The 27,708-nt window shown below is 38.8% G+C and overlaps 2 long non-coding RNA genes across 4 annotated transcripts in view; both read left to right on the top strand.

The window, feature by feature from the left end:
• The first annotated feature begins 38 nt into the window (after positions 1 to 38).
• LOC106019784 (uncharacterized) lies at positions 39 to 16,710 on the top strand. Its single transcript, XR_002406020.4, has 2 exons — positions 39 to 273; positions 15,214 to 16,710. It is a non-coding gene; the product is annotated as an uncharacterized lncRNA (long non-coding RNA).
• A 1,228-nt stretch (positions 16,711 to 17,938) lies between these two features.
• The window catches only part of LOC110354567 (uncharacterized), a 171,252-nt gene continuing 161,482 nt past the window's right edge, over positions 17,939 to 27,708 (top strand). For all 3 annotated transcript variants that reach the window (XR_011811455.1, XR_003499231.3, XR_005268063.2), the window contains exon 1: positions 17,939 to 18,150. This is a non-coding gene — a long non-coding RNA (uncharacterized lncRNA). The remainder of the gene's footprint in view (positions 18,151 to 27,708) is intronic.

The raw sequence follows: 27,708 nt of genomic DNA on the forward strand, positions 1-27,708 counted from the left end.
AAGAAGGAACGGGTGTGTTGGTGGCAGGAGCTCCTTGGGGGAGCAGGGCTCAGGTGGGACATCAGCCCAGCTGCAGAGGATGGGGGGAGGAAGGGGAGGGCTGGCCACACTTGCAGGCTGGCCCTGAAAAGGAGCTGCAAAACCCAGCATGAGAGGCTATGAAGCTGAAGGAGTAAGACGGGGTGGTGGTACTAGCTGCTGCTGCTGTTGTTGTCTGGGTGGAGTAGCTGAAAAACATTGTGCAAGAAGGAAGAGAAGATGTTCAAGCCCCAGGTAAGGTGTAGATGCTTAAATCAACTTGTGTTTGCTTGGGTTCCTGCTGAGAAGGTCCCTTAAAGAGAGGAATTAAGGAGTGTATGATTGGTAGAAGAAGTGCAGGGTAGGGCTGCAGAGCCTGGAAGGAAGCAGAATGAGCACATCTGTTAAGTCCTAGTCCATTTAAAATGTAGAAGCTCTTGTAATACTGTATGGGTAACATCAACTAATTTAATCACACAAAATGACAATCAAGCTGAGCACAGTAAAACCCCAAGGCCACCTACATGGGTATATCTCAAATGAATGGTTTTTGTTCTTTTACTTTAAGTAGATGCCTGGAACTCCTGCTAATGCCTCCTGTTGAGGGTGGCAGGCTCTGGGTGGGGGAGGATGATGGTGTTCAGAAGCACTGAGATCCTTCAAAATCTTCTACCCAAGGTGTGTCAAGGGGGGGGAGAGGCCAGTGCCACAGGAAGCAGGCTGACAACTCCAGGTGGGTGTTGGGGAAAATTAGGTCTCAAGGCCTGCTGAGCTGTGGCCTCAGGAAAAAGGCAGGTTGTAATGAATTATAGCGGAGAGCTCTGGATGCTTCTGAGCAGGTATGTATCTGCCAAAGAGCACATGATTATTCCTGCTTCTATTTTGACAAGTCCGATCTTTAAAGCCAGTAATTGTCAGTGCTCATTATTTTATAATTATGCTCTGCTCTGTTAGAATAAACCAATATATTAACAGGGAGGAACCAGCTAAAAGCCCTCCCATGGCAAAACCAAACTGTGTTTTAAAAGCTGCTGTTGTTTTATACTTTTAAGCTTGAAATTTCCAAACAGCATTAGGAAGCTGGATGGTAAAAATGGACTGTAAGCCAGAGGTGCTTAGTTGGTGACCATAGAGGCTAGGACAAGATAGTAGTCTTCCAATAAATAGCTAAATGTAGAGTGTCAAGGAGAACACAGGATTATTTACTGTCTCACTTGAGGTATTATGAGAGGTAATAGGCTGAAAAAAAAAAAAAAAAAGGAAGAAGAATGTAAGTTTTATAGCATGAAGAAAGTCCCTGGCAGTGAAACTTACTGGGTTGTGGAACAGTTCTCTGAAGGAAGCTGTAGCAACCTTCTGGTTTGAGAAGCTAAAAACTATAGAGTAAAATATTGGTAAAATGCAGAGTAGGGTTGTGTGGCTGATGTATATTTTTCAGGGGGTGGTCCTGAAGCTACTATGGGGAAAAGGTATGAACTTCATAAATGAGGGCTTCCAGAGCTTTCCCCTTCTTGTGGTGCACTGGAGAACTAGTGCATGATGATGTTTAATGCAACAGTGGCAGAGCTTCATCCCTTCATCTGTGGTGCTCTCATTTACCTCCCATAGACTGAACAGCTTTGGGAGGGGGGTTGCCTGTTGTACCTCACTGTCAGCTGTCAAATCAGACGGAGTCCAGCTGGTTGACTGTTATTTGTGTGTACGGTGCTGGTGTGCATGTTCACGTCACGTCTGGGACAATGTGCCAAAAGCTTCACTGTCTGTCCTGGGGTAGGTAGGCAAAAAGACTTACTGCAGTGTGGCATTCCCTTTGTTTCTCTTTGCATCCAGCAACTCAAAACAGTTTGTAAAGTACACTTGATCAAGCAAGCTGGTGACTTTCTGTACCTGTGCAGTGCTTTTGTGGGGTTATTGATGATAATCCATCTTTCTTCACTGTAGTTCATCATATAATCACTTATACTATGTACTGTGATATACATGTGGTACCTTAAAGGAAATCAGGGTGTGTATCACTAGTTACACTATTTTAAAAAGTCTTTATTTTATCTAAAGCTTATATTAATATTTAAAACATAAAAATATATTTAAAAAAAAAATAAATACAAGCATCCCACTGCATTTATTTATTTTTTATTTTTTTTTTGGTTTGATATCATTGAGTTGAATATAGCACAGAAGTAGAAGGCTGACTAGTACTGGTTTGCATTTTAACAATGCATTTTTTTCTAAGATGCAAACTGAAATAAGGTCATAGTCTTAGTTAGAAAGTCAATTAACTCAGGGAGCAGAATGGAAGTTAATACTAATCCAGTAATGTGCATCTCAGTGGTAATTAATTCAGGTCTTTGTAGCAGCTTCAGGAAAGTAATTTCCTATTCTATAGGAAGAAACTGCAAAATGTTTTCTTTGGTTCTAGGGCCTTCAATTATGATGAATAAATAATTGGCACAGTCTTGTTTTTTGAAGCCCATTATATAGTCTTGGAAGACTGGAATTGATTTCTGTGGCAGAAGCTGTTTTGCAGACCAAGGGAAGCAAGAGACAAAAGACTGGTTCCTTTTCTTTAAGTTGTGTATTATCATTTAATTGAGCCAAGTTAAACTCTTGCTTAGAATTACTATCGTATGAAACACGCTCAGTTGACATGACATGCATTTAATATCTTAAACACTAAGATGTTATTTCCCTTTACACTAAAGGCTATTGTTAGCATTATACATAACTTCAGCATGAGATATTTACCTTGACACAAGAATACTTTTTAGATACTGGCTGATGCTTATGGCATTACAAAAGAGCATTCACAGGTGAACTCCAGGGTTAGTGGGAGCAGGCTGTCATATAGGAGTAGGTAGGCTCAGTGTGATAAGTGAGTTTCCTAGAGGAGTAGGAATTAATGTCAAAAGCACATGTTGTGGGGTCTCTGCTTTACAGAGCAGCTAAGGATATTCAGAGTGCAAGTCTGCTGGAGCAAACATTTGTTTTGCTGACACTAGTAGCATACTTCAGGCTGCTATATTGGGTCTTAAGTCTAAAGGCAATCAAAGAGAGAAAGGAACTAAAACCATCCATTATGGCTCATTGCCAAACAACCGGAATCCTGGCTCTGTACTAACAGAGCAAGATAATACCAATTGGCTCTTTGTCTTTTTCTAAAAGCCACATCCATTCATTCTTTTTCTCTAATTGCTACCCCAGATAGCTTTTCGTTTACAGGTTACCTTGTTTAGGCTGCATATCTGAAGTCTGTGTTGCTATCTGTTTTAAATACTGTTTTGAACATCATCCTGTAGGACCTGTGAATGTGAGCATGACAGTACACTATCCATGTAACAACAAAACATCAGGATGATGGTTTTGTGAGCAGTGGCTTGCTAACAAGCACACCTGCAGGAAATTACAAAATAGGAAAAATGTAAGCTAATGATCTAAAAAGCATCATGGTGCACAGTATGTGGAGCAATGAATGGGCTATCTTGATGGAAGATTCTCCTGTTTCCTCTCATCATTGCTAAAAGATGATGCTAAAACACTCTTGCTCTCTTTAGTGCATCTCATGAATGCAGTCTTGGAAAACTTGGTCTTTTTGTGTGGTTAGCTTTTCACTGTCTCACTGAGCATTGAAACAAGACTGCTTGGAGTATGGCTCCTAGGGAAAGTAATCACCAGAAGTAGATAAAATTGAGGGAGAGTTTAGCTATGAAGTTCAAAAGATTTGAAAGTGAAGCGCACACAAAGAATGTGTTGGAAGCTGAATTTGTCACAATGGTGTTATGGCATACTCCTGGTAAAGTGTGTAGAGCACAGACAATGGGAGGGGAATGGCCATATGGAGCAGCAGATTGTGCCTCTTAACTAATAAAAAGAGTAAAGTGTGCTATGATGGGGTTTTGTCTAGACCACTCTTCTTTTGAAGATCAAGTATGAATTCCTACAGCTTCTATGATCTGAGATTTGACTTTATTTTTTCCTAGTTTAGTAAGATTAGATATTTAGTGCAAAATAATTGTCTGGATGCTGGTTAAAATTAGTGTATATATAAAATGATTAAAATGGCTTCCTGACAGCACATTCAGGATGGTTTGAATCACCCACTGGGTAACATGTCTCTGACTGCAGAGTTGGATTAAACTAAGTGGAGGCTAAGCCATCACTAATAACTTAGCCTAACAAGTGTTGACACCATGAAATTAAAGTTGGGTGTGAAATCAAGGTTACATGGTTGCTTACACCTTTATTATTGAGTAATCTGAGTGTGTGTTGTGGTTCCTCTTCCCTCTCCCCCATTAAAAAAAAAAAAAAAAACAAAAAAAAAAAACTAATCATTACTCTGCATTCTGGACTCCAAAGGGGATGTTTTAGTCAAATTAAGTTCTATGAACAGTAAATACAACCCAAGCAATTCATAGATAAAGTTAGTTTGAATCTCCTACTTGTCACAGAATATTGGAGTAGTTGAGTATTTCTATGTCTAATCTGTATGTTCTCCTCTAGTCTGCAAACAGTCATTATAAAATTGGGATATGGTACTTCTAGAATGACTCCTTTCATTATTAAAGGATACCGAGCCCGAAAGGCTAGAGATAATTACTTTTTCATACTATTAAGTGTTCATAAAAACATGGCATTATTTTAAGGTTCAGTGTGAGGTATATGACTAAAATAGCATTAAAATTTTATTTACATTCTACAAATATAATGACATTTAAAATATGACATTTAGAAGCCAGAACTTCTAATATCAAATGATGTCAGTATATGTGGCAATATTTCTTTCCCAATTGCAGATAGATGACTGTCAATTTCACCTTCAGTACCTGCTATTAGTAGTTATCAGCTGTACAATTCTATTTGTAAAAGTTCTGTGGCACACTATAGCCATTAGTGAAGTCAGTTAATTAGTCTCCACTGCTACACGAACAGTACAATTACTTCACCATTCACTTTGATTTTGTTGACCAGCAGAGTTTTCAGGCAAATGCGTAGAGTCCAATTAATATGTTGTGGGCTTGCACAGAAGCTGCAGCTCACATTTCTGTGTGATTTAAGCTTGGTATCTGCTGTGTGTGACTTCAGTTTACTTTATTTTGTCCACATGTGTTACCATCTGCACTGCTCTTTAACAAAATTTCTTCTAGGTGCTCTTCATTTCAGATCTGGTACGCATATGTTTTGAAACGTACAGAGAAATTGGGAAAGTAGATGGATCCAGAGTCTAGTCTTGCAGAGTTCTTATTTCAAAATTATTAAAAACTATATCTCCTAACTAACCTAAGAACACAAATTTTACACACTTCTCTTCATTAGATATCTGTAGTTCTGATTCACACTGAACTCAAATTTCACTTAGCATTTAGTTGGAGACCCTGTCAATGAAACTTATATGTAATAAATGAAGAAAGCTAGAGCAGTTACCGATTGGGTGTCATGTCATGGCTTTCTCAAACTTGCTTGATCACTGAAGTTTTTTTCTCTTCTCCAGTGTTTTTCTCTTTTGGTCAGTTTAGTAGTATGGTTCTTATTTACTGTAGTTTTAGCAAGTTTTCCTACTACACTTTTGTAACTCCATCTATCTAATCCAGCTTCATTTGTTTCAGTTTCCTGGATTGCTCATCCCTTCTTTTTGTCCCTTGTTTTCATTTTTTCTCCTTGTTTTTACTTATTTCTGGATTTGTGCATATTTGAGTTAATCTGAAAGCAAGATATATTGCAGTAAAGCAAATTAATTCACTAAGACACTAGCCTTCCTTGTTTTCAAACACTTGTTCACTGTGTATGTGATGAAAACTAGTATCTTGGGGCACATGGGGGATTGCTTAAATCATACAAGTAGAAAATCCCACTTGATATATTTTGCAAACTGAATTACAAAAATAAGGATAACCAAAAACTCAATTCTGTATTGTAGAATTTTGTAAAAAAAAAAAAATATATATATATATAAAATAGCTAATAAAATTGAAACAGGAAATCACAAAGGTCTATAGAGAAATGCTATCAGAAGTGAGAAGGTAGCATTTTTTTAAAAAGTACCATTCTGTTGGTAAATACTGATTTCTGGGTTTCTAAATAAGTAGGCTGATTTTTTTTATGAAGTAATAGCATATAAATATTTTTCCAGTTAAACACAACTTTGTGCTCAGTGCTTTTGCAGAGCCCTACTTCTGTTTAGAACCATGGGTGTCAAATCAGGAAGGTGCTCCAGCATGTGCTCCCTCCCCAAAGAATTCAACAGCACTGAGAGTGCAACAAGCTAGTGCTTATGTCAGGAGCTGAGCTCCTTGCTTAGGAGATTACTGCTTCTCTGTTTTCTTTTTGTCATAAGAAGAAATATTGGCTAGGAAATAACATATCTTTGAGTACTTTTGTAGGCTTTTTAACAGCAAGTGTTTTCTGTGAAAATCAAACAACTTCATAACAGATTTTGTATATATATACCCACCTGATTCCTTCCTACAGTTCTTTGTCTGTGTTTCTTGGTTATTGTAGATTTGAGATGTTAGCAGATTTTCTACATCTGTGGGAAGCTGCTGTAGGGAAGGTAAGGAGCTATATATTGGAATACTTTTTCTATCTTAAATGACAACTGAGCTTTTCGGTACCCACTGGTGTGTTGAATCAAGTATTAAAATAATATAGGTACTCTTAAGGGTCCGTTACTACTATAGGCACAAATGTGCTTCTATTAAATATAAATCAATATATTGGGAACATAAAAATATTAGAAGCTATTTTAATACCAGGAAGAAACTATGTGTTGATATCCAGAACAACTGGCAGTTTTGTGTATTGATAGGAAGAAATATTCCATTGTGTGAGAGCTGCATGGGGAGAGGTTAAAAAAAAAAAAAAGGCAACTGTGCTTTTAAATTGATTTTCAAATCAAGGCCTTAACTTCTCTTAAATCAGCAAAAAGTGGTGTGCCTCTGAACTGGTAATCTTCAGGTATACTGAATTCCTTTGCCTGTCTTCTGGAACAAGATTAGATTTGGACTGTGCAGATCCTATCCTGTCAACAATGTTTGCATCCTGAAGTGGCCCATCACTCCAGAAGTGACCTGTTTGTTCTTCATAAGCGAATGCACTCCTGCAACAATCAGCAAGCTTTAGCTCAGGTCACTTTGTCCGTAATGCAGTCCCAGAGTTTCTCATCTCTCCTGGTTATGGCTGTCCACTTGTAGATACATCACTTGAAATAACTAAGCTGACAACTAGCAAGCACTTAAGCGTACATTGAAATGATCTCCTGTGCTAAGATGTTCTGGCAAATGCCCTGTTTGCTTTGTGATCCGATGTGGAGCGCACAAGCTTTTGTCTAAGGACCCCTTCCTGAAAGTGCCTACAAAAGCTTGTTTGCTGATGCTGATAGTGTGGTAGTGTGCCACCCTTAAAAACATAAAAATAATAAGATGAGCACTTCACATGGCGTTTCTGGAAGGGAAATGATTCCCTCCGTGGACTGAAAGCCTGTCACCAAGTGTGTGAAGATCATACAAAAGCAGGTACTACTACAGTAGTTCTCTCCTCTTAGTGTGAACCCAGGTCAGGAAAAGTGTGAAACTTAAATGAGATAATTCCTCCTTATTGCAAGACTGCAGCAGCAGTTACGGTGTTGCAATGCATCCGGTGGGTTGTCAGGATGCTCATTTGTTTCTGTGATTACTCCTCTCTCTGCACAAGCTAACAATAATGGCAACTTTGAACATGATACAGACACCCAAGGATGCGCAAAGCTTTGTTCCTCTGCATTGTGTAATTGAGGCATCGAGCTACAGGCAGGTGGGAGGCTCGGTGAGTGTTAGTGGTGGTTAGTGCTGATGTTCTTGGGATGGGTACTGTGCATTTAAATATGTCTTCATTGTGTAGATTTGTTTTGTGTTGTTTTTTTTCCTGTTCAGAAATCTTATAGCTGGCTGAAATCAATGTTGTCATTTTATTTCATAGCCTTGAAGACTGAGTGGTAGTGGAGTTATTTTTTTTTGTGCAGATAGTATAGTTATACACTGGAAATGAGCAATGAAGTTGCACATGCTTTAAAATGTTCAACTATGAACAATCAAAACAGTGTGGAAAGTGGGTGCATAATAGAAAATTCGAGCTAATTTATGTTCATTGCAAGATGAAATAATAACATCCCTGCCTGTGCAGGTTGGCTGGAAAAGCCCCAACAGCTCGCCCCCTGACAGTGGGATGTCTTCCCCATTGGTTTCCCACATGTTCCAGAACAGTGGAACTCCAATTTTCCTGGCAGGATTTCTTGCCACCCCTCCATTTAAGCTGACACCTCAGCATCATGGTTCAGCACTGGGAAGGGGGTCAGAAAGCTGCACATTGCAGCCCTCTGGGGAACAGGCAGGTGAGGTGACCTCTGCCTGCGCTGAGACAGGAGCTGAAGGACTCCTACAGAGGCCATTACAGTCACGGAGGAGAAGGGAATAAAAGAAACAAGGAATAAATAAGCATTCATTTCTAGCATAAAATCAAGCTAGTGGAAAGTAAAATGAACAAACAAAGGAACAGAGAAGGGGGGGGGGGGGGAGAGAAATCAAATAGCTTATGTTGAGAGAATAATGAGGAAGGGTAATTGGAGTGACTCATTTATAAGTATAAATTAGACCCACTTCATGTTACTGAGACCTAGCAGGAGGGATGGCATGGCTGGAATGATAAAATCAATAGTGAGAACCTATTTAAGATGAATCAATTAGGGGAGAAAAGTAAGAAGAGTAGTATTTTATAATAAAAGTGACATTAATTCTTTCCTATCTTGGGGGTAGATTATCTTCAGTGCTCAGTGGCCTAAAAGAGTCAGAATTGCTGTGAACAGCAGGATCCCACACCCAAATGGCCGGAACAATCTCTGTACACCTTGGACAATTGTGTTGGGAAAGATGGGGGGGGGAAAAAATAAAAGCTTATGCAACTTCTGCCACCATGTGAGGCCTTGGGGTACATGGTATGGGGTGGAAATATCACTCTACTGATGTACCACTGAATTCAGAGGACTGATGGAGAGTCCTAATTTGAAATATGCTGCATCTTCAGACTCAGTTATAGAGTGCTTATTGACATATAATGCTGAGTATGCTAAGGAAATGAAAAGTTATTTCTTTGTTCTCCAGGTCCTCTTGAGCTGATAATATTTATTATGTAAAACCAGAATGAAGTCCAGGAGCTTGATACTTTAAAAACATCAGAGCTGCAACAATATGTGGACCAAAACCAAGGTAATAAAGAATTTATACTGAGGAAGGCAGGAATGTTCTTTGGGGTCACGTATAAGGAAGAGGACATTGTGGGGTGGGTTAGTAAGCTGGGCTCAAACACCACATGTTGCAGTACTGCTGAATGCAGTCCTATGCCTGTGGAAAGGAAGGTGGCCTTCCCGTGGGCTGGGAAGTTTGTCCTGGGAATAAGAAACTGAAATGGCCCACAGGGAGAGGTAAACGTGAGCCCATGTAGAAATGCCATCATGAAGGCCAATGAGACCATCAGCATCTTGTGATGGAAGAGGAAGAACAGGGGAATTCTGAGAGTGGTGTATGTGCTGCTTCTCCTGCAGGTGAGTGCTTGGCACCAGGGCTTCAGGGAAGGCTTTCAATAACTGAAGTGTATAAAGAAAGACAGAATGGTTACAGGACTTGAAACAATGAAAGGAAATGAGAAGCAACTTGGGTTTCAGAGAAACTCCACTTCCTGATCTAAGGGCTTGGGAGTGATTTGGTGATGGATGTACTGGACAGTACAGAATTTTCCTAGAGGAAAAAAAGGATGACTGCTCAGTCAGCAATCGATGCAGACAGTCATACTCTGCAGATGCAATTCTTTAGCAACAGGGACCATTAACCAGGAGCATAAACTCAAAATGATTTCTGAAAAGTTCTTCTCCCTACAGAGGCTTTGTACAAGATAATTTTTTTATTAGAAAAAAAGTCTCCAACAAGGGTTAGGTCCTGTATTTTCTGTTATGTTAAAGTTGATTATTGCTTTAATGTTGATTTTGAAGAAAAACATTTCTGAACAGTTTTTTTAAATTTTCCTAAATTTAGCTGAGACTTTATCATTGTCTAAGTAAAATTTCTATAAACTAAATTCATTGTGAACTCCCAAAAGGAAATATCAACTATTAAGTATTCAAACCTGGTTATTCTTTCTATTGGATACTGTAACTAATCTTTTTTGTTTATATTCAGTTTTTTCTTAAAGTGATGAGACTTCAAAAGACACTGTATAATGAATCCGCCCTTTTCCAAGGAAACAGAACATGACTCAAACACAAATTCACTCCCATAGTACAGATTACAAAAACAAAAATCATTTCACCCTGCTCTAGAAATTGAATACATAAACCATACATGAATAATATTTTTAATACCTAAACAAAGGTATTCCAAAAATTGTCCTGCAGCATAAAACTGTTCTGACCTATAGAGTTTTTATTTTTCTACCGAGCTGTGAAATGATATTGAGGACCTTTTAGGTGCATGTGGTTCAGAGTGTGTATTGTTGAGGGCCAGTGAAAGATGGATGTTTCTGGGCTTGGATTTCCACTGAGCAGTGACTGAATCAGAGGACTCAATAGGATGCTGGTCTCCATCTGCACTGTCTGACCCAAATTAGATCAGAAATCAGTGGGCTGTCAAGAATGAGTCACACTGAAGTACCTAATAATATAACTGAGTGCCTGACAAGAGAGGTGGGAGGGGGTTCATATTTCAAATGCTAATAGGACACCAAAAAAGAGGGCAAGATGGTGGAAGGTACTTGCTGAAATTAGGCTAATTACAGACCTGGCAATTCTGGCTAAGCAATTGTCCAGCTTTTAAGTTTTGTATGGCTGAACACTGCTTACTTTTGATGCAGTTCGAATTTACGTTTGTTTTCTAATAAATGCTGCAAGGAAGCTTTAGGAAGCTATTGAGGTGTCTCCAGCTGAGGAGCCTTAGAGGAAGGGGAAGTGTGCAGCTGAGGGCAGCGGGGGGCTCTGAGACATTGCAGATAAGCCTCAGGGGAGAAATACACTTACTCCTGCAAGCAAATGACAACGTGTACTCTGTGGCCATGTGGATGTGTGACAGTCCCCTTCCTCTGTGCCTCTTCCATCCCTCCCAGCACTGATGGCACCACCCACAGTGCCCCATGAGTGCCAGTCCCTGTTTCACAGGGTGTGGAATTGCTGCTAGGCTACCCCCCTAAGGGCTTGTTTTTGTTTGTGGATTGGGTGTTTTTGTTTGTTTGTAACTTCCTCAGATAGTATTGTGCTCATTAAATCCAGATCTTTATGGTATTCAAAATGCCTGTATCCCCCACCATACAAATGCAGCAGGAACCGCCTGTTGTAAAGCTCTACCAGGGAGGAATTTCAATTCAATAGCAGCAAAGAGGCTGTATTATTTCAGAAGGTTCTGCTGTCAATAGGTGGCAATAATATCCTTCACTGCAGTCACTTAATGTATGTTTACAGTTTTCCTCCGCCCCAGTTGGAAATTTTATAACATAGTCTCAAGTTATTTATATCTCCAAAGTTCTGCATTTCCACCATTACAATTTTTCATGTCAGTATAGGCCAGCTATGGGGGAGGCATAGCATGACATTACTTTATTAAAGCTGACACTTTGCCTTGGATTGAATGAGTTTTCATCCTCTGTATGTGCTGCCAAAAGTCATTAGCATTCCAGTTCTGTTTTGCTATCAACTAATCTCCACCAAAATATTTGCATGAAATCACATTCTTACACCGGTCAGATACACACCAACAAATACATAATCTGAGCCCCAGGTTGCTGCTGCTGCTGTTCAGGTGCTCAGAGCAAGGCGTCCTCGCTCAGCCTGGTTTCTGGGAGCAGGCAGGCAGAGCTTCCTCAGGCGCTGTCGCCGTTCCTCTCTCGGGTGCTGATTTATACAGTATGAATCCAAGGCATCTGAAAACACGTCTGTCTTTGTGGCTTATCAGAAAGGGTGATGACATTAAGGTTTCTTGAAAATTTTTCATCTTCTGAAGCTTATGGAGTGGAAATGCATCTTCTTATTGGTGAACATTTGCTGAATCTGTTTAAGCACATGTCCACGCAAAATGTGAGAAAGTCTGTAAAATGTTCAGACAAATACCAAAATCAGGCAGGATGGACACTGTCAAGTTCTCCCTACAGAGGTTAATCTGCTTTCCTTCATTCTGTTTTTTAATATCCTCTTAAAATCTGAGAACACTATTTTCATAACTGTTTTGTCCTGCTTCAGCTTGGCAGCTGTGGGTACACTACATTACAGTTACCCATGAAATGCTTTCCCTATGTGTGTTTTAAAAGAGATTACAACATTTTAAAGTTAAGATTTGATCACAGTCACGAAAATAAATAAGTAAATAAATTCTAAGTTGATGCACAACCTTTGCTAGTATTTTCCTGAACTTTCTGATATGAGAAACCAGGACTTGCCTGTATGAATATATGTGCATAGCCTGAAGTTACCCTTGATCTGGGAGGCCAGCTTCTCCCTTTCACACAATCTGAGTGCTGGCAAATCACGGTGTCCCACAGCGTTATTGCAAGGGATGGAAGGCAGGTGATCTGCTGGCTGAGTACTTTGTACTTGCACACACACAGAGTGTCCTTAATTCTCTCCAGCAACCACCCCTTAACTTTTCATCCTCAGTCTCCAAGGGCTTTGAAAAAGACAGCCTTACCCTCTCCTATTTCATTTTTGCAAAACTTGTAGAGTAACCTTAACCAGCCCTGGGGAAAGCTGCTTCATTTCTGAAAGCTGTCAGACCCCCGAGACAGACACCCATGTGGTCGCGTGTGTTGTCTGGCATCACAGCAATGCACTGCAAGGGTTTGCACAGCCCACCTGCTGGTGCAAGATGTTTCAGCAGTCATACCTTTGCCAGCTCTGCTGCCTGGATGTATTGTACTAGTACCTACAGATTGTGTGGCACATGGCTTTTGTGCTGTGTTCTTCAAGTTGCTGTGATGTTCCTGCCAGAATATTATCATAGGGATTTCTTTCTTCACTGAGTATAAGGAACTTAAATCTATGACATTATCAAAGAAATGGTAAATAAACAAATGGAAGCACTATGGACCATTCATCTGCCTTCAATAAATATATATATCCTATTTCTGCAAACTGTGGCTAGGTTTCAGAGACTTAACAGGGTCTCCTTGGAGGTGCAGATGACTGCAGGCACAGGTTTGTGCCAGATGAGCAATTTCTCAGTGCTATCAAGAAAAGGTAGTGGTGATCATTAGCTTTCTCTAATTTCCTTCTTGCTCTCCTATATCATTGAAATATGACATTAAAAACAAATAAAACCATAACTCGCTAATATTGGTGGAAATCAATCAGAAATACTATCTTACATAGACTTGTAAAAAGAGGAAGAGAGATTAAGGAAACTGCATCCTCAGGGCTGTTTCTCCTCACCCTTTCTTGTTCACGATGATTTGATTTTTATATCCCTGATGTGAACATGGCAGGGCAACATTATTATAGTGACTAGCACAATAAAGCCCTCAGTCTCTCTGTATTAAAAACTAATTATTGTATAGAAATCCCACAATTAAGGGAAGAAGTACAGATTTAATAGGAATTCCAAAGACTTCAAAGGATATCTGAGAAGTTTGATTTCCATTATACCAACAAAAAATCCGTGTGTTTATGTAATTCATCTATCTTTGCTATTCAATTCACAGCTCATAAAGCAAATTGAATTAATTTTTGGAGTTATTTAAATGCATTTAAAAGTACAGTAGCTATTTCATAATTTTATAGTTTATCCTTAAAATCAGTACTACCCATAGTACATTTTAATCTTTATTGATATTATTGTTATTAGGGAAAATACAACAGTTTCCCATACATTTTTCCAAGTCCACAGTGGTACAACTTTAAGTAGCACATCACTGCGCACTCTTATTTTCATCCTGTTGTCATGTGTGATAGAGTTAGATCTTTATCTATCAATATTATCCACGCTAACCTTGCCAGATTGAGTTTGTGAAAACTTTTTGGTATTGATCCCTTCTGGTTTCATCACATCTTTTCCAGCAGATTGCCTTTGGGCTTGGCACCGAGGGAATGCTGATTAGGGAGGGCTGTTTATTGTAATACTGATGGAGAATGACAATGAAGCTCCTGTTAGAAGTGTCCTGCCTGGAGAATGATGATAGTGAGAGCAGTGAAGGTTAAACGTTGATAACTGTATTGGTGAGTCAGTACAATAAATCTAAGTGTGCCATCTGCATCCTGGGAGGTCACCAGTTCAGAACTGGTTAAAGACCTGAGCTGTCTGATGGGTGCAGTGACTGTCCCTGCCTCCAGCAGGAGGTGGGTGTAACAGACCACAGGTGACCCGTGCTGCTTGGAAGGGTGAAGTATGGTGGCAATCTCATCTCTATTTTGGTTTTTGGCTGTGCAGAAGTATATCAGCAAATGGAGACGCAGGGAGCTTTTTTTTATGGAATGATACTCAAAATTACCCAAAACTGTGGGCTGTGTCCCCCGGTTCTTGCCCATCACCTCCGGTTGTGTTGCATCAGGCTGGTGCTGCAGCCACACAAACTTCAAGTGAAAGCTAAACCCAAAGTTTGCCTGTATTCACAAAAAGAGAGCAATTTGTACTACACTCTGAAATAATATTTTCCAAAAATTGCTGTTTGATTTTGGCAATCAAGTAAAACACGTGCTTTTTTAAAACTTGAGGTCTTCCTTTCCATATGGGTCCAAAGTTCCCAAAAGGTGCTGGAGTACTGCAGCTGAGAGCTGAGGCCCCCTGCTCTGCCTGTGGGAGCAGACCAGCCCTGCTGCTCTGATGCTCATAGCAAGTGGAAGAATTAAGTACAAATGTGGAGGTAATTACATGGAAAATAGTAGTACAGGAAAAATAGAATGATAAAAAGGCAGCAATTAAGAACTGATAAGAGAGCTATAACATAGAGATGAGTGTATTAGTTCAATAGATTTTAAGTTTTAGGTAAACAGAAGTGATATTTTAGAAAGGATGTAGACGGCACAATACAGGTAAATGAGAATACAGTAGAAAAAGAGAAATGCAATAAGTGAATGAATGTTAATTACTAAATGTAGATCAGCAGCACATAAAATATATATGGCTTTGTACATAGCTTGGTAATATATGTATTACTTAGGTTTGTAGAGAGCTATTTCTGTTACTTGTTTTGCTTCCCAAACAGGACAGAAACCATTTGCCACACGCTTAGAGCCTTGGCTTTCAAAAAGTGGTGCAACACAGTGCAGAATCAGGGTCAACCACTGTTGCTGCTTTTTAATATCAGTAGAGAAATGACTTTGCACTCATCGCATCAAGAGGATTGTGAAGTTCAGAAAGTACCACCTGCTCTCTTAAGTGGACAGGGATAAGAAGTGATGCTGTAAGGAAGGTAAAAGTGATACGATAAGATGTGAAATGTAATAGGGAATGCAAGTAGTTACCAGCAAAACACCAAAAAGCATCCTTAGTTTGTAAAGCTGTAAATACCGTTGCTGTGATCAGTTCCTGGGAAAATACAGCAGAACAGGCCGTGTACTTGACCGCTGAAGATGTCAAGATGTTGAATGTGGTATGTACCTGATGTCTGAAGATGTCAAGATGTTGTTCATCTAATTTGCCCGGTTTAAAAAAGCCTCCAGCTTCTTGCCTTGCTGGAGTGCACCAACCCCATCTTCCCCTGGAGCAGCCCTGGGACCCCAGGACCCACCCGCCCATCTCAGGCTGCTGCTGGAGCCCCAACACCCCCTGCAACCCACAACCTCTCCACCTGGACTGCAAATAAAATATTCCATCAGGTTTTATGTGCTACAACAAAACAGTCTCCGGTAGATTAATCCAGCAAATTGTTGAAGAGCAAACCAATGCTCTCTGCATGGAAAATTACCTGTTTCAAACTTCCATGCTATACTTTAGATATATTATTGTTTTTACTCATAAAATGAAATTAATGTGCAAGAAGCTATTGTTTCACATAGAAAGTTGTTTGGTCGCTTCAGTGCTTTGCAGCCCTTATGGAACCTGTTAAACTTTGGGGTTAAATGAATGCTTCTGCACAGGAACAACTCTTTAAAAGCATGACTGCACTGTCTACTGTATGCACACATGCACCTGCACACTTCTGTATCCACCACTGTATTAGCGTCAACGCAACCGGCAACAAAATTGAAAGAACAGAGGCCACATTGTGGTTTCTCCAAGGGGGTGTCTGAATATTGTTGAAAGAAATCTTTCTATTTTGTTCTTTTTTTTTAAAAAAAAAAAAAAAATCATATCCATTATTTTCTATTCTTCAGTGACGTTTGTACAGGGAGATTGTGTTATTTTTTATGGAATTGTATGTTTCTCTCTTTAAAAAAAAAAAAGCTTTTCAAAGCAAGACTGTTGGTGACTGTGGCTGCTTTTATATTTATAATATTTACTGTGTTTAAAAAATATAATGCAGTATTTAATGTACATGATTTAGGAAATTAAAAGCAGTGTTTCCAGTAGAAGAAAGATGATCTCCCACTTCAGTGGTAATTAATTACACAATGTCACAAAACTCAGTAATACAGTGTCTTAATTTAAACTTCTTCAGAAACTGGTCACTGCCCCTAAAATATGTCTACATTCCTAAGCAAAGATCCTGTAGTAAATACAAATGACACCTAGTACAAAGCCATGTGTCTGTGTAACGCGTTTTGTTATTTAGTTTATTTCCTTTGACTCTGCTCAAAACCCTTAAAGGCTGAGAATTAATAATAATAATAAAAGAAATTACAAATGCAAAATCTCTATCATAAACTCCTCCCCCCCCCTATTTTCTGAAGCACCTTGTGACTTTCAGTATCTTTTTTCTTTTACATGTCCAAGCTGAAGCACCTTAATGCTAAGCTGGTTTTAAAAAAATGTGCGCTTGGTATTTCTGAAAATCAAGGCTGGCTGAAAGGCTTTGTGAGGTGCTGCAAATGGAAGCACCATAAATTAGGTGGTGCTAATCCATTTGGTTTTAATGAGATTTAGTATATACATAACTGATATCACCAAGGCCTAGCAACTGAAGCTTTTGTGAGCTATGTGAGGAGCTTGCAGCTCAGAAAACTTTGAAAACCGCAGACTTTGAATAAAAGGGAACAAATAAAACAAAACTGAAGTTCATACTCTCTTTATTGTCATTTTTCTTGGAAGGAGCAGATGGGACTCTGCATATGCTCTCTTGACATGCATTCTCCTGCCATCCCCAACTTCAACAAACCTTCACTGAACTTGCTGAAATAATCCATTTGGGAAGGAAGTGACACCCTTTATTTTTCCCCTTGCTTAAATCAGCACTTCTGCAGCTGAATGTGCGACCGAGGGACGTGGGAATCCTGGGGCCCGTTGCCAAGCTGGAGCTCAGCCCACGGTGTGCCGCACCGTGCGATGCCAGCTGATCCATTTGCTCCGTTTGCAAACATCACTTTTCTGATGTGAAACCAGGCTAGGTCTAGGAACTTAATTAAGGGGGAAATGTGTTGTGCCGGCTGTGGCAAAGAAAACAATTGGCTTTTACAGTTTTTGGGCTGCGAGTGCTAGGCATTTGTTGCTTGTCATGTCGAATCCTACACAAAAGTCAAATCTGTCTGCAGGTCGTTGCTTTTCATACCCTGGGTTCTCAACATAACGGATGGAAACCTGGGGTTACTGGCGCTGGTGAAAGCAGCACTTTGCCAAGAATGTAAGGCTCCAAGACGGTTATGTTTTGATGCTTTGGAAATGTAAAAGCTGGATGGTCAGACTCTATCCTCACAGTTTTAAGTTGCTCCTCCTGTCCCCATCATCTCAAGGGGTTTTAGTTAATGTCTTAAGAGAGCAAATGAGCTCCACCCCTGGGCAGCTGGAAAGGGTTAGGGGAGGGAAAACACCCAAGGGCTGTAGCTGTTGAGCTTTATAACAGCAGCAAGGGAAGGAGTTTTGGTTTTTCCTTTCCTGGTAGTGCTGTAGCTTTGGTCCTTTTCTTACATCTACCCTAAAAATTCACTGTGTTATGAATGATGAAACAAAATATTTGTGGGTCAGGTCTGTTTTTCCTCCTTCTTCAACACATCCAACTGTGGGAACCTAGAGAGGAAATCTTACTTCTGCCTGCCCCTTGTAAGAGGTAAGTTTTGTGCCAGGACAATACTTGGCTCAGTACAGCTTGTGGGGAGTGGAAAGAAAAGGTAGAATCTACAACTTATGCTTTTCAAATTCTGCTAAAGCAAGTGTAAATAACTCATAAATACAGCTGTTTTAAAGACAAAAGATGGCTTTCATTTTAGTTGAAAAAGATTTGTCTTTATAATGTACATGCATTAGAGCCCTGATGTTAGAAATCTGTTTTAATACATAAATTGCCTTCCAAGTTGTCTCCAAATAGACTTTGGAAAGTCTAATCCTTCCCCTTTCTAAGGCATTTAATTTGTTCTCTTCCCTTTTCAGACCCACTGATGTTTAATTCCTATAGCAAAGTTTAAGCAACTTCACAGTGAAACTTTTGCATCTAAGTAAGCAAGAGCATAACAACAGTGCTGAATATGGGGCTGGTGCAGACAGCAAGTAATTATCTGACAAGTCAGATGCCATGTTTGATTCCTGAGGAATTTTCTTCAGCAATAAAATGTGTATTTCTTCCTTGCCAAGGCATAAGGCCCTGAAACTCTGCTGCTTTGAGATTGCATAGCTAGAAAGGAAATGTGTTCATCCTTTTCTTTTTTCTGACTCATGCTGTAGGAGCAGCATAAAGATGTCCCAATTATCTCACCCAAAGCACGCCTCCTTAGAACAGGACAAAGGAAAGAGGCACAGATAAATATGCTGGGTGTGGGGCTGCTTCTTGTGTGCCCAGTCTGCCACAAGGAGAACGGGAACTGGGCAGGACAAGACCCCCTTAGAGCAGAAAGCTTGCGGGCTCTGTGTATCAGCCAGGGCTGATCAAAATGCCGTGTTGGCAATGGGGTTTATCCTGCCCTCACTGCAAGTGAGATATTGAAACAAGCTTGGGGAGGTCGTGTTTATCCCAGGTGATACTTAGTGGGAAGATTAGGAAGATTTTTTTGTGTGCCTATTCTGCATTATTGGCACATAAGTGTTCACTTGCAGTGGTGGGTGCCAGACCTGCTTGATTTGGCTGAGGACCTAGTGTGCTGCCTATGACAGGGTCACCAAGAAAATGCATATAAGGAATAGACTTTGCTTTGTAATAACGGTTAAGCCAGACAAAAGCTTTACCTTATTTATTTTTGCTTCAGGAGAAATTAATGTAGCTGTCTGTATTTCTGTAGTCAGTGAAAGAGGATTTAACAAACCAATCTCACCAACTAATCAACAACGTGTGCTTTCTGTTTTGATTTGTTAAAAGAAAATATTGGCTAAACAAAATTCTGTCTCTTTTATCACGCTATTTCCTAGGAATATACGGCCTTCAGTAGAACACTGTTATGTTAAATTAATACTTCTCAAAACTTTAGGCTGCGGTATGTGAAGGGGTAATTACCAGCTCTGGTACAGTCTATGCTGTGCAATATACGGGCTATTTGCCAAGATTTACTGTGAGCACTGTGAAGGAGCAATGAAAACTGCCTGAGCTATAATCTTAACAAGAAGTAGAAATACAGTGCTGCTTATTTCAGCATTTGTTAGGCACTACCTTTTCCAAGACAGTGCTATTCTTAACTTTCAAGTGGCTAGAGTTGGTTTCTTTAAAAGCTGTTTTCCTCTAAACTAAAATGGTTGAAATTTTAACTCTTTAAATACTCTTTTTTTTTTCTTCTTTCCCCCACCCATTCACAAAATATTAACTGGGTTTTAAAAAGAACGTGTGATTTGATCAAGTTCGGGGATGAACTGTTGTTCAGTGATGTGGCCTTTGGGCTCCATGACTTACATGTTAAATCACAAGCAAGTCTGTAAAGGACTTTTCTGCTTTTTGTCCTACCAGTTAATTTCTGCAGCAACCACTATTTAATCTAAAATATATATCTGAGATATATCTGTACTTATGCTGTAGTAATCTACCCAGGTTCTCAATTTCTAATGATCTAAATTGCTATTCTTTTTCTTTCAAACTCTGGAAAAGGAAAGACTTAATTTGGGCCTCTTCTTTCTTTTCAAATATATCATCCAATAAAATTGAATGGGTGAACTAAATATTTGAAATACAAGTTACTGTTGTTCCATGTGACTCCCTTCAGGACCTGTAAAATGGTTGAGATGTTTTGAAGAAATTAGAATGAATGACTGAGTAAAGGTGACCAGGTAAAAATGTTAAACTAATATCCTTTATTTTCCATTTTTAAAACCCGTTTTATAATATTTTAGAAGTACGTTTACTGTTTACAGTACTACTAGATAGTCCTTGTGGTCTGTTAGCCATGTTTAGATAATTTTCACATGCTTCCTGTTTGCTTTAGCAAGGCAACAGCATACATGTCGTTTACACTGAACAGCTAAATGGCCAGAGATGAGCACATTTTTCTAGGTCATCTGAGAATATTATTCTTCAAATATTCAGAGAAGTTTTGCTCTAGAAAACGTGAGGATATCAGTTCATACATTAGCTGAAATATCAAATGTGTTGATTTATCGACTATATCAATTTCTTGAGCATTAGAAGTGTATGGCAACATTTCACTTAATTTGATATTGACCACACAGTTCTTAAAGCATGAGCTAGTCAAAAAGCATCAAAACTGGGTATGAAGCGAATGAATCTCTACACTACAGAGAAGGAATGAGTATGGAAAGTCTGAACTTTTAAAAGCCTACAAAAGAATTGAATCAATACATTAATTTTAACCTCATATTTAGTGAAAGGTTCTGCACCAGTGAATCCAAGATCTCCACTGAGGGCATCTGACATGAAACTGCATGATGCTACTTGCTGCAAATTCAGAAGCCGAGGATGTTCTTGGCATATAACTCACTTATTTCATATTTTAAAACTCTTTCATAAGGAGTAATATGTGCTGTAGGACTTGGGGTCAGTGGAGCTGAAATGATACACAGAGCGAGTAGCTGGAGTGAAAGAATCAGGGGAAAAACATACCACCTTCCCTGGGGGCTCCAAATGTAATTTCTGACTCTTCTGTCTCAGAAAGAAAACACTGCTGTGTGAAATCGGGAGGTGCAGTCTCTCTTCTTTCAGGCCATCAATTACTAATGCTTAAATAATCTCTCGGGCTGTACAAAACCCCTTGTGTAACTGTTTGTCCCTTTGGGTTTATACCCTCCAGGTACCGATGCACAGTATGACTTTAACAAGCCAATTAAAGCAAATTGTTATATTCAGAACGGATCTCAGGCCTAAGAAGACAAGTTGGTGTGGGTGGGTCTTGGGTATCTTTATGCTTTAGTTACAGCTGCTTACCCAAGGTGAATCTGACAAGGAGATGCTCTCAATTTCTACAAAATTCTGCATTTTGTACTCTGACAACCCAAGCTATAAAATCTTTGTTTTTATTATTCCATGGAAACACCTTGGTGGACAGAACAGATGATGCACACCTTGGGTGTGCTCCATCACCAGGGACAATTGCAGTGAAATGAGCACAGGGCTTGAAAAGTGCAGTGTATGCATCTGCTGAAACACCTGAGTTCATCTGGTTTCCAGACTTAATGAGTTACTTCCCCATTAGTAAGAAGAAAGACTGCTTCCCATTAAAAGGTAAAAGTTTTCTGAGAAAGAACAGCAATAGAAGGATCTATGCTAGGGCAGGCTGTAAAAGCAGTGGAATGAACTTCTGTAAAACAATTTTTGTTTGATCTTTACCTTTGTCGTGTTACCATTACTCAGGAGGAAACTGATATTGGATGTTAGGTCTTACCACATACATTGTTCTTTTGCTGAAGTATTGTAGGTTTCCTCTCTGTCTGGATTGACTTTTTCTTTAAAATAGCAAAACCACGAAGCCTAGAAAATAGGAGGTTGTAGTGGTCAACAGTCCCCTCAATGTGTCAGTGTGCTCATCCTGCTGTAGCGTGCACCTGGATCTGTTTTGCAGTGCACCCTTGGACACATCATTTTCAGCCTATTTCTTTTTCCAGTAGTACATTATTAGAACAGCAATGGCAAGTGATCTATCACCACAGGAATGCTATTGCCATGAAGCAAATTCAGAACGGAAGGATCAAGGCATTCAGCCCATTTATGAATAATAATATGAAATAATTTTCTTTAACATCATAACTTAAGATGGTAAAATCACCTCGACTGTTCTATTACTAAAGGGCAAACATGGAGGTAATGTATTTTATTAAACATTTTTTCCTGTGCTATAAATTTAATGCATATATTATTTGTAAGTCAATCACTTTGCATTTTAATTATATGCAATAATACAATTGCTTGAATTATCAAGCTTTTCTTCCCCTGTGATAAACTGATGTAGCGCTTTCCTCTTCTGCAGTTCAGCTGTGCTATGCTGTTTGAGGGCTGATCATTTTAAGCACTGTCATTTTTTTCAGTTTAAACTGAAACACAGATGTAAACTCTGCCCAGGCACCCCAGGTTTGGTGATCTGAACAGGTACAAGGCTCTTTTCAATGTACAGAAGAAGAAAGGGTAGTCACTCTGGGTTGGGGAGGAAGGTCTTGATCTGGGTGGGTTGATGAGCATGATGCTTATTATAACATACAGTAATTTACTCAATATTATTCATGTACAGTATTTAGTAAGTTTAATTTACTTAGTTCTTGGCATTTCAGGAAGACCTTATAGCAAAAATGAAAACTGGCACTTAAAGAATATTGTATGTGAAGAAAGATGGAGATGAGCATGGTTTGGATTCAAAAAAAAAAAAAAAAAAGAAAAAAAAAAGTGGCAGAGTCCTAAGACAGTGTAACTAACAGTGTAAGGAGGGTTTATCAGATGCTTCCACTTATGCTTTCAAATGGGAACATGTAGCTTAACGCAAAAGTAACACTTGAAATGAATAAAGGGAAATGGTTACACAACGCACAATTAAACTTTGGAGCTTTTTGTCACTAGATAACTTTAAGAATAAAAGTTTAAAAGATTAAAAACAACAACAACAACAAAGGATTGTATAATACTCATGTAGATAATGAGAAGATCAAGATTTATTACAGAAAATCAGAATGTATAAGAGAAATCCTAATTTTTTCAGGATTCAAAGTAATTGATGGGATCACTAGGAATTAACTGACAGGAGTAGGTCAGAAGCTTCCCTGAGGGCAGTTTTTTCATCATTAAGTTTTTAGCACCCTTTTTAAAATTATTACACTTACTGCTACCCAGATAGGATTTAAGAGTGGGTAGTTTGTGAGACCAAAAACATTCATGACAAAATTTAGATCCCTAGCAGCTGGTGGGAGCAGAGTTGTTCTGGGCATGGATTTAGAAGCATTTACAGTGTTGTGAAAATTTGTTTGAAGTGGTTTAATGATGTAGTAAAATTGTGGTCAAAATTTTTCAAGATGGAAAATGGGATGTGGAGGGATTTCCAACAAAACTTACAGTACTCCTAGCAGTTAGTCCTAGCGTAGGTGTCACATCTTTTCACCTGAGCCTCCAAAAATATGAGAAATGCCTGCAGCTCAGAAATGCTTTGGGTCTTGTTTTAAAGCTTTCTCCAGACACTTCCACACCTATTTCTGCATGTTCTTACAAGTGCTCTAGTCTTAACAGGCACCAGGAGCTCAGCAGGTACCTCTGAACTTCAGCAGCTCAATTAACCAGCAGGTAGTGGCCAAGAGTGAAGCTTTGAAAGGCCAATTTTATAAAATCTAAAGGATGGCCAGAGCAGGACTGGGATCTTGGCTGGCACCATCCATGACTGACCCCTAAATGTCCACGTTTTTCTACTTTTCAGTCTTCCTGAGGCTTTACTTTACAGTACTACACATGCAATCTTTAGCAGGTTTCAGGTAGAGGTTGAGGTTTCCCAACCTGCTGTGAAATCCACAAGATCACACTTAGATCTGTTATATGGTTATATCTGTTATAGAAAATATTTCATAACATTTGGAGTTTTTTTTATTATAGATCATGATTATTCATTTGCAATTACTTTTTTTTTTTAAATCAGGAACAGGTGAAATTGGACATAGTCTAATATCAAATCTCTGTCTTGTGGATCGCTGTCACCTAGGCAGGGAGAAGCAGAGGAATTATCCCCAAACTGAAGGATTTTATAGGACAATAATAAACAGGCATGCCTCTTCCAATCCTGCTATTCTTTTTATGGTTGTAATTTGAGGACTTTGTGATAGTAATAACAATATACTAAAAAAGATTCAGAATTAGTCTGAGAAACAAAGTAGGGAACACTTGCTTTTAGTCATATTTTTGCCAATCAAAACACATTCTTTAGTAATGAATAAATAATCTATTCCATGATTTAGCTCGGTTTATTTCTTTCAGTATTACATTGTCTTATGAGGCAATTTACAAACTTGGTGAGAAACTGTGCAGCATAGTGTGAAATGATATTAGAAACTGTGCCTGGAACCCAATCAAAATTGATGGATTTCTACTGGGGAGATCATAAATTCAGTGCTCCCTTTAACGCAGTCCTGTTATTACTTGCATATTGGTTGTTGCTATGCCACCAAAAACTAATTTAAGCATATATAAGAAATTTTGCTTGTAAAATGGTGAGATCCATAAACAAAGCAGTAAACACTGGATTTTGATTATCATTGACCTGTAAGCTTCTGGTTTGATTTAGTTCGCAGTAGATTCTGGGATTCCAATGGAGTTGAGAAGACAATCCTTTAAAATAAATAAATAAGATAAATTGTGAAATATTAAACTGTGAATACCAGTTTAGTTCAATAAAACTCTTTATGTATAAATAACAGCAAAGAGTCACTGATTCTTGCTAAGGGCTGTTATTGACTTAAAGAGGAATCTCATGTACATCAATCGATAGGTAGATTTGGCTATAAGATTTTTACTACTAAGTGAAATGAACTGAAAAAAATGACCTGAAGTTAACTAAATATGTTATGTGTCGCAAAGCCATGTTTCCATGAAAAAGTATAGTGGCAATAAAAATAAGATTATCTTGAAAGAGCAAATATTTAATGGTACAAAACTTCAAAATGAATATATTTGTATTTTATGTCTGCAACTAAGCAATGTAGATTGTGTTACCGCTGCTACTCCTGGCCTTTTTAGACCAACTGATTAGAGAGCTCAGCATCTGAAAAATATACCGAAAGACATGTCTATGTGTCTTTCAAAGTCTTACCCAAGTTTTATGAAATTATATGAGAACAAAATGACTTGGACTTACAGCAGGTAAGATGCAGAGTAACACTAATAATGCAGATAGAGAAGCATCAGGAAGCAGAAGAAATGCTGGAAGATATTAAAAACTGTGACTGAGGATTCAGTGTTTATGTATATGTAACCCTTTGCAGGGCTTAAACATGATCACATTTTTTCACCACAGCATCTGGTCTTGCTGAAGATGCTAAGAACTCCTGACCCATATAATGATTTCTACTTTTTTTCCCCCCCAAACTCTTCTGACATGGTTTAAGTGCTGATTATGTTTACAGAAGGAGTCACTGAAGAGAGATAGGCCTAAATCTCATTGTAGACAGTTTTTTTTCCTTTTTTTTTTTTTTCCCCCTCTGGCTACAAGAGGGGAGACAGTCACAGCTCTGCCAAGGTTGATTTTGTGTTCCTTTGGGAAGGAGAGCTGTTCACTCAATAGAGAGCAAGTGTTCTCCTCCTTTCCTTTTGTTAGCAAGAAGCTAGCTACAATCTAGTCATTTTGATGACCTTTTTCTTCTTGAACAAAAGGTTAATTTTGAACACTTAAGTTTCTAAGAGAAGTTTTGATGTCTATTTTTTTCTTTAGGAGAGCAGATTCTTATCTGTACCAGCTCTAAAGGATCTCAGAAAGTACGCTTTGTTAAACACCTTTGAATAAACAGAGCTAAAACAAATAGGCCAGTTTAAAAGTATCCCCACTAGATAGTATATGCAGTAAAACAGTTTAGCAAATCAAAACCATCCTGTATCAAAATCCAACTGTTTCTAGAGGGGGTAGGTCTGCTATTATTTTTTAGGAAAGATATTTAAAATGGGTCTTTGAATTTGTTGGCATTTTCCACTAATTTTTGGCAATTTCAGGTAATCCAGAAATATTAAAAAGTGTATTTCAATGCTAAAATCGTTTACATGTAACTATACAAAACCAAAAAGATAAAAACCCACCCTTTAATGTTTTTTATGTATTACTTTAAAGAATGAAGAGTAATAAAATGGTCTTATACAAAGTTGAATTGTTTGCTCTCATACCACAAGATCCCATATCATGTATGAAATGGTTCAGTAGTTCAATCCACATACTCAAATATAGTCTGATTTACTGATAATACCCAATACAGTGAAAATTCTGTGGCTATGTATTTTTGAAGTGATCTTTCTGCAAGGGCAGAACAGAACACATCCAAACTGGATTATGCTATTGACTGCTATTTTTCTTCCTTTCATTCCTTCCTGCTACTGAGGTGTAAAGATCCAGCTTTACACCAAATTAATTTCGGATCAATTTTATCATTTTTAAATAAGAAATCATTCCCAAACCTTCCGGATAGTACTATTAGCTTACACACTAATGTCTTCTGTGATGAAATATATTTGTTTTAGCTCAAGTTCTACAGAAACATTAGAAGACAAACAAATTTCATGATCTGAGACCACTGAACTCATCTGTTAGTAGTCCGCTTCTAGGCAAATATTACTTTCTTGTTGTTGGGCAATTTATTTGTCAGTAACTATTGCATTTTTCTTGATATACTCATTCTATGTAAATGTGAAGATACTATATTTTGACCAGTGGGTTTTACTTATGCTTATCCAACGCCTGTTGCAAGGAGCCTGACTATATCCGCAGATGGCTTTTTAATTCACATTCCTTGATTGTGCTCTGTTGCATTTGCAAATTTCTAAGCCACTGTCAGCTAAACCTTCATATGAGTAGACCACCTTCCTGGTTTACTCTTAAAGTCTGGAACTTTAACATGTGTTTATTGCAGATGATCAGAGGCTAGGCTGAAAGGTAAGGCATTTTGTACGGGTAGTAAAGTAATTTCTAAAAGATAACTGTATTTAAACTGCAGCAGCAGAGGAGAGGAGCTCTCCTGAGGGACAAGTTTCTCCTCGTGGTGATTTGGCTGGGGCTGTATTGCATCAATCGTGTTTGCTACAGCAGTTCAGCTTGGCAGATAGCATGGCAGCTTCAATGGTTCTGTTTTTCCTTGTTTTATTCTTCAAAGCTATGGTAAATAATTAAAGATTAAAGAGAAGTTAAACTTCAGGAAATAGATGAGGGACTAAAATGATTAGCTATTGCTGTCCCTAATGGCATCTCAATCAGGTTGTTACTGGGGCATTGCCACTGCCTCTGACACAACATGGTTCAACGAGGATCTCTGCTGACTTTGGGAGCCAGTTCAAACAAACAGGGCTCTGCTTGAGCTATGAGTTTGTGTAAAGCAAGTATATTTGCATTGTCCAGGGAGGTTCTTTCCTTGTAGTCACTCCCACAGCTGGTAATCAGACAGAAGAAAGAAGAAACCTCTCCTTTCCATGTTCTCCTGTGCCCTGATATGAGGCAAGCCCTACTCCAATCCAGAGCAATCAGGATAATTATTGACACCCATGGAACAAGTGGACAATTGTGTCTTAGGTATGCTGTAG

Source organism: Anas platyrhynchos, chromosome 9 (genome assembly GCF_047663525.1).
Source record: "Anas platyrhynchos isolate ZD024472 breed Pekin duck chromosome 9, IASCAAS_PekinDuck_T2T, whole genome shotgun sequence".
NCBI lineage: Eukaryota > Metazoa > Chordata > Aves > Anseriformes > Anatidae > Anas > Anas platyrhynchos.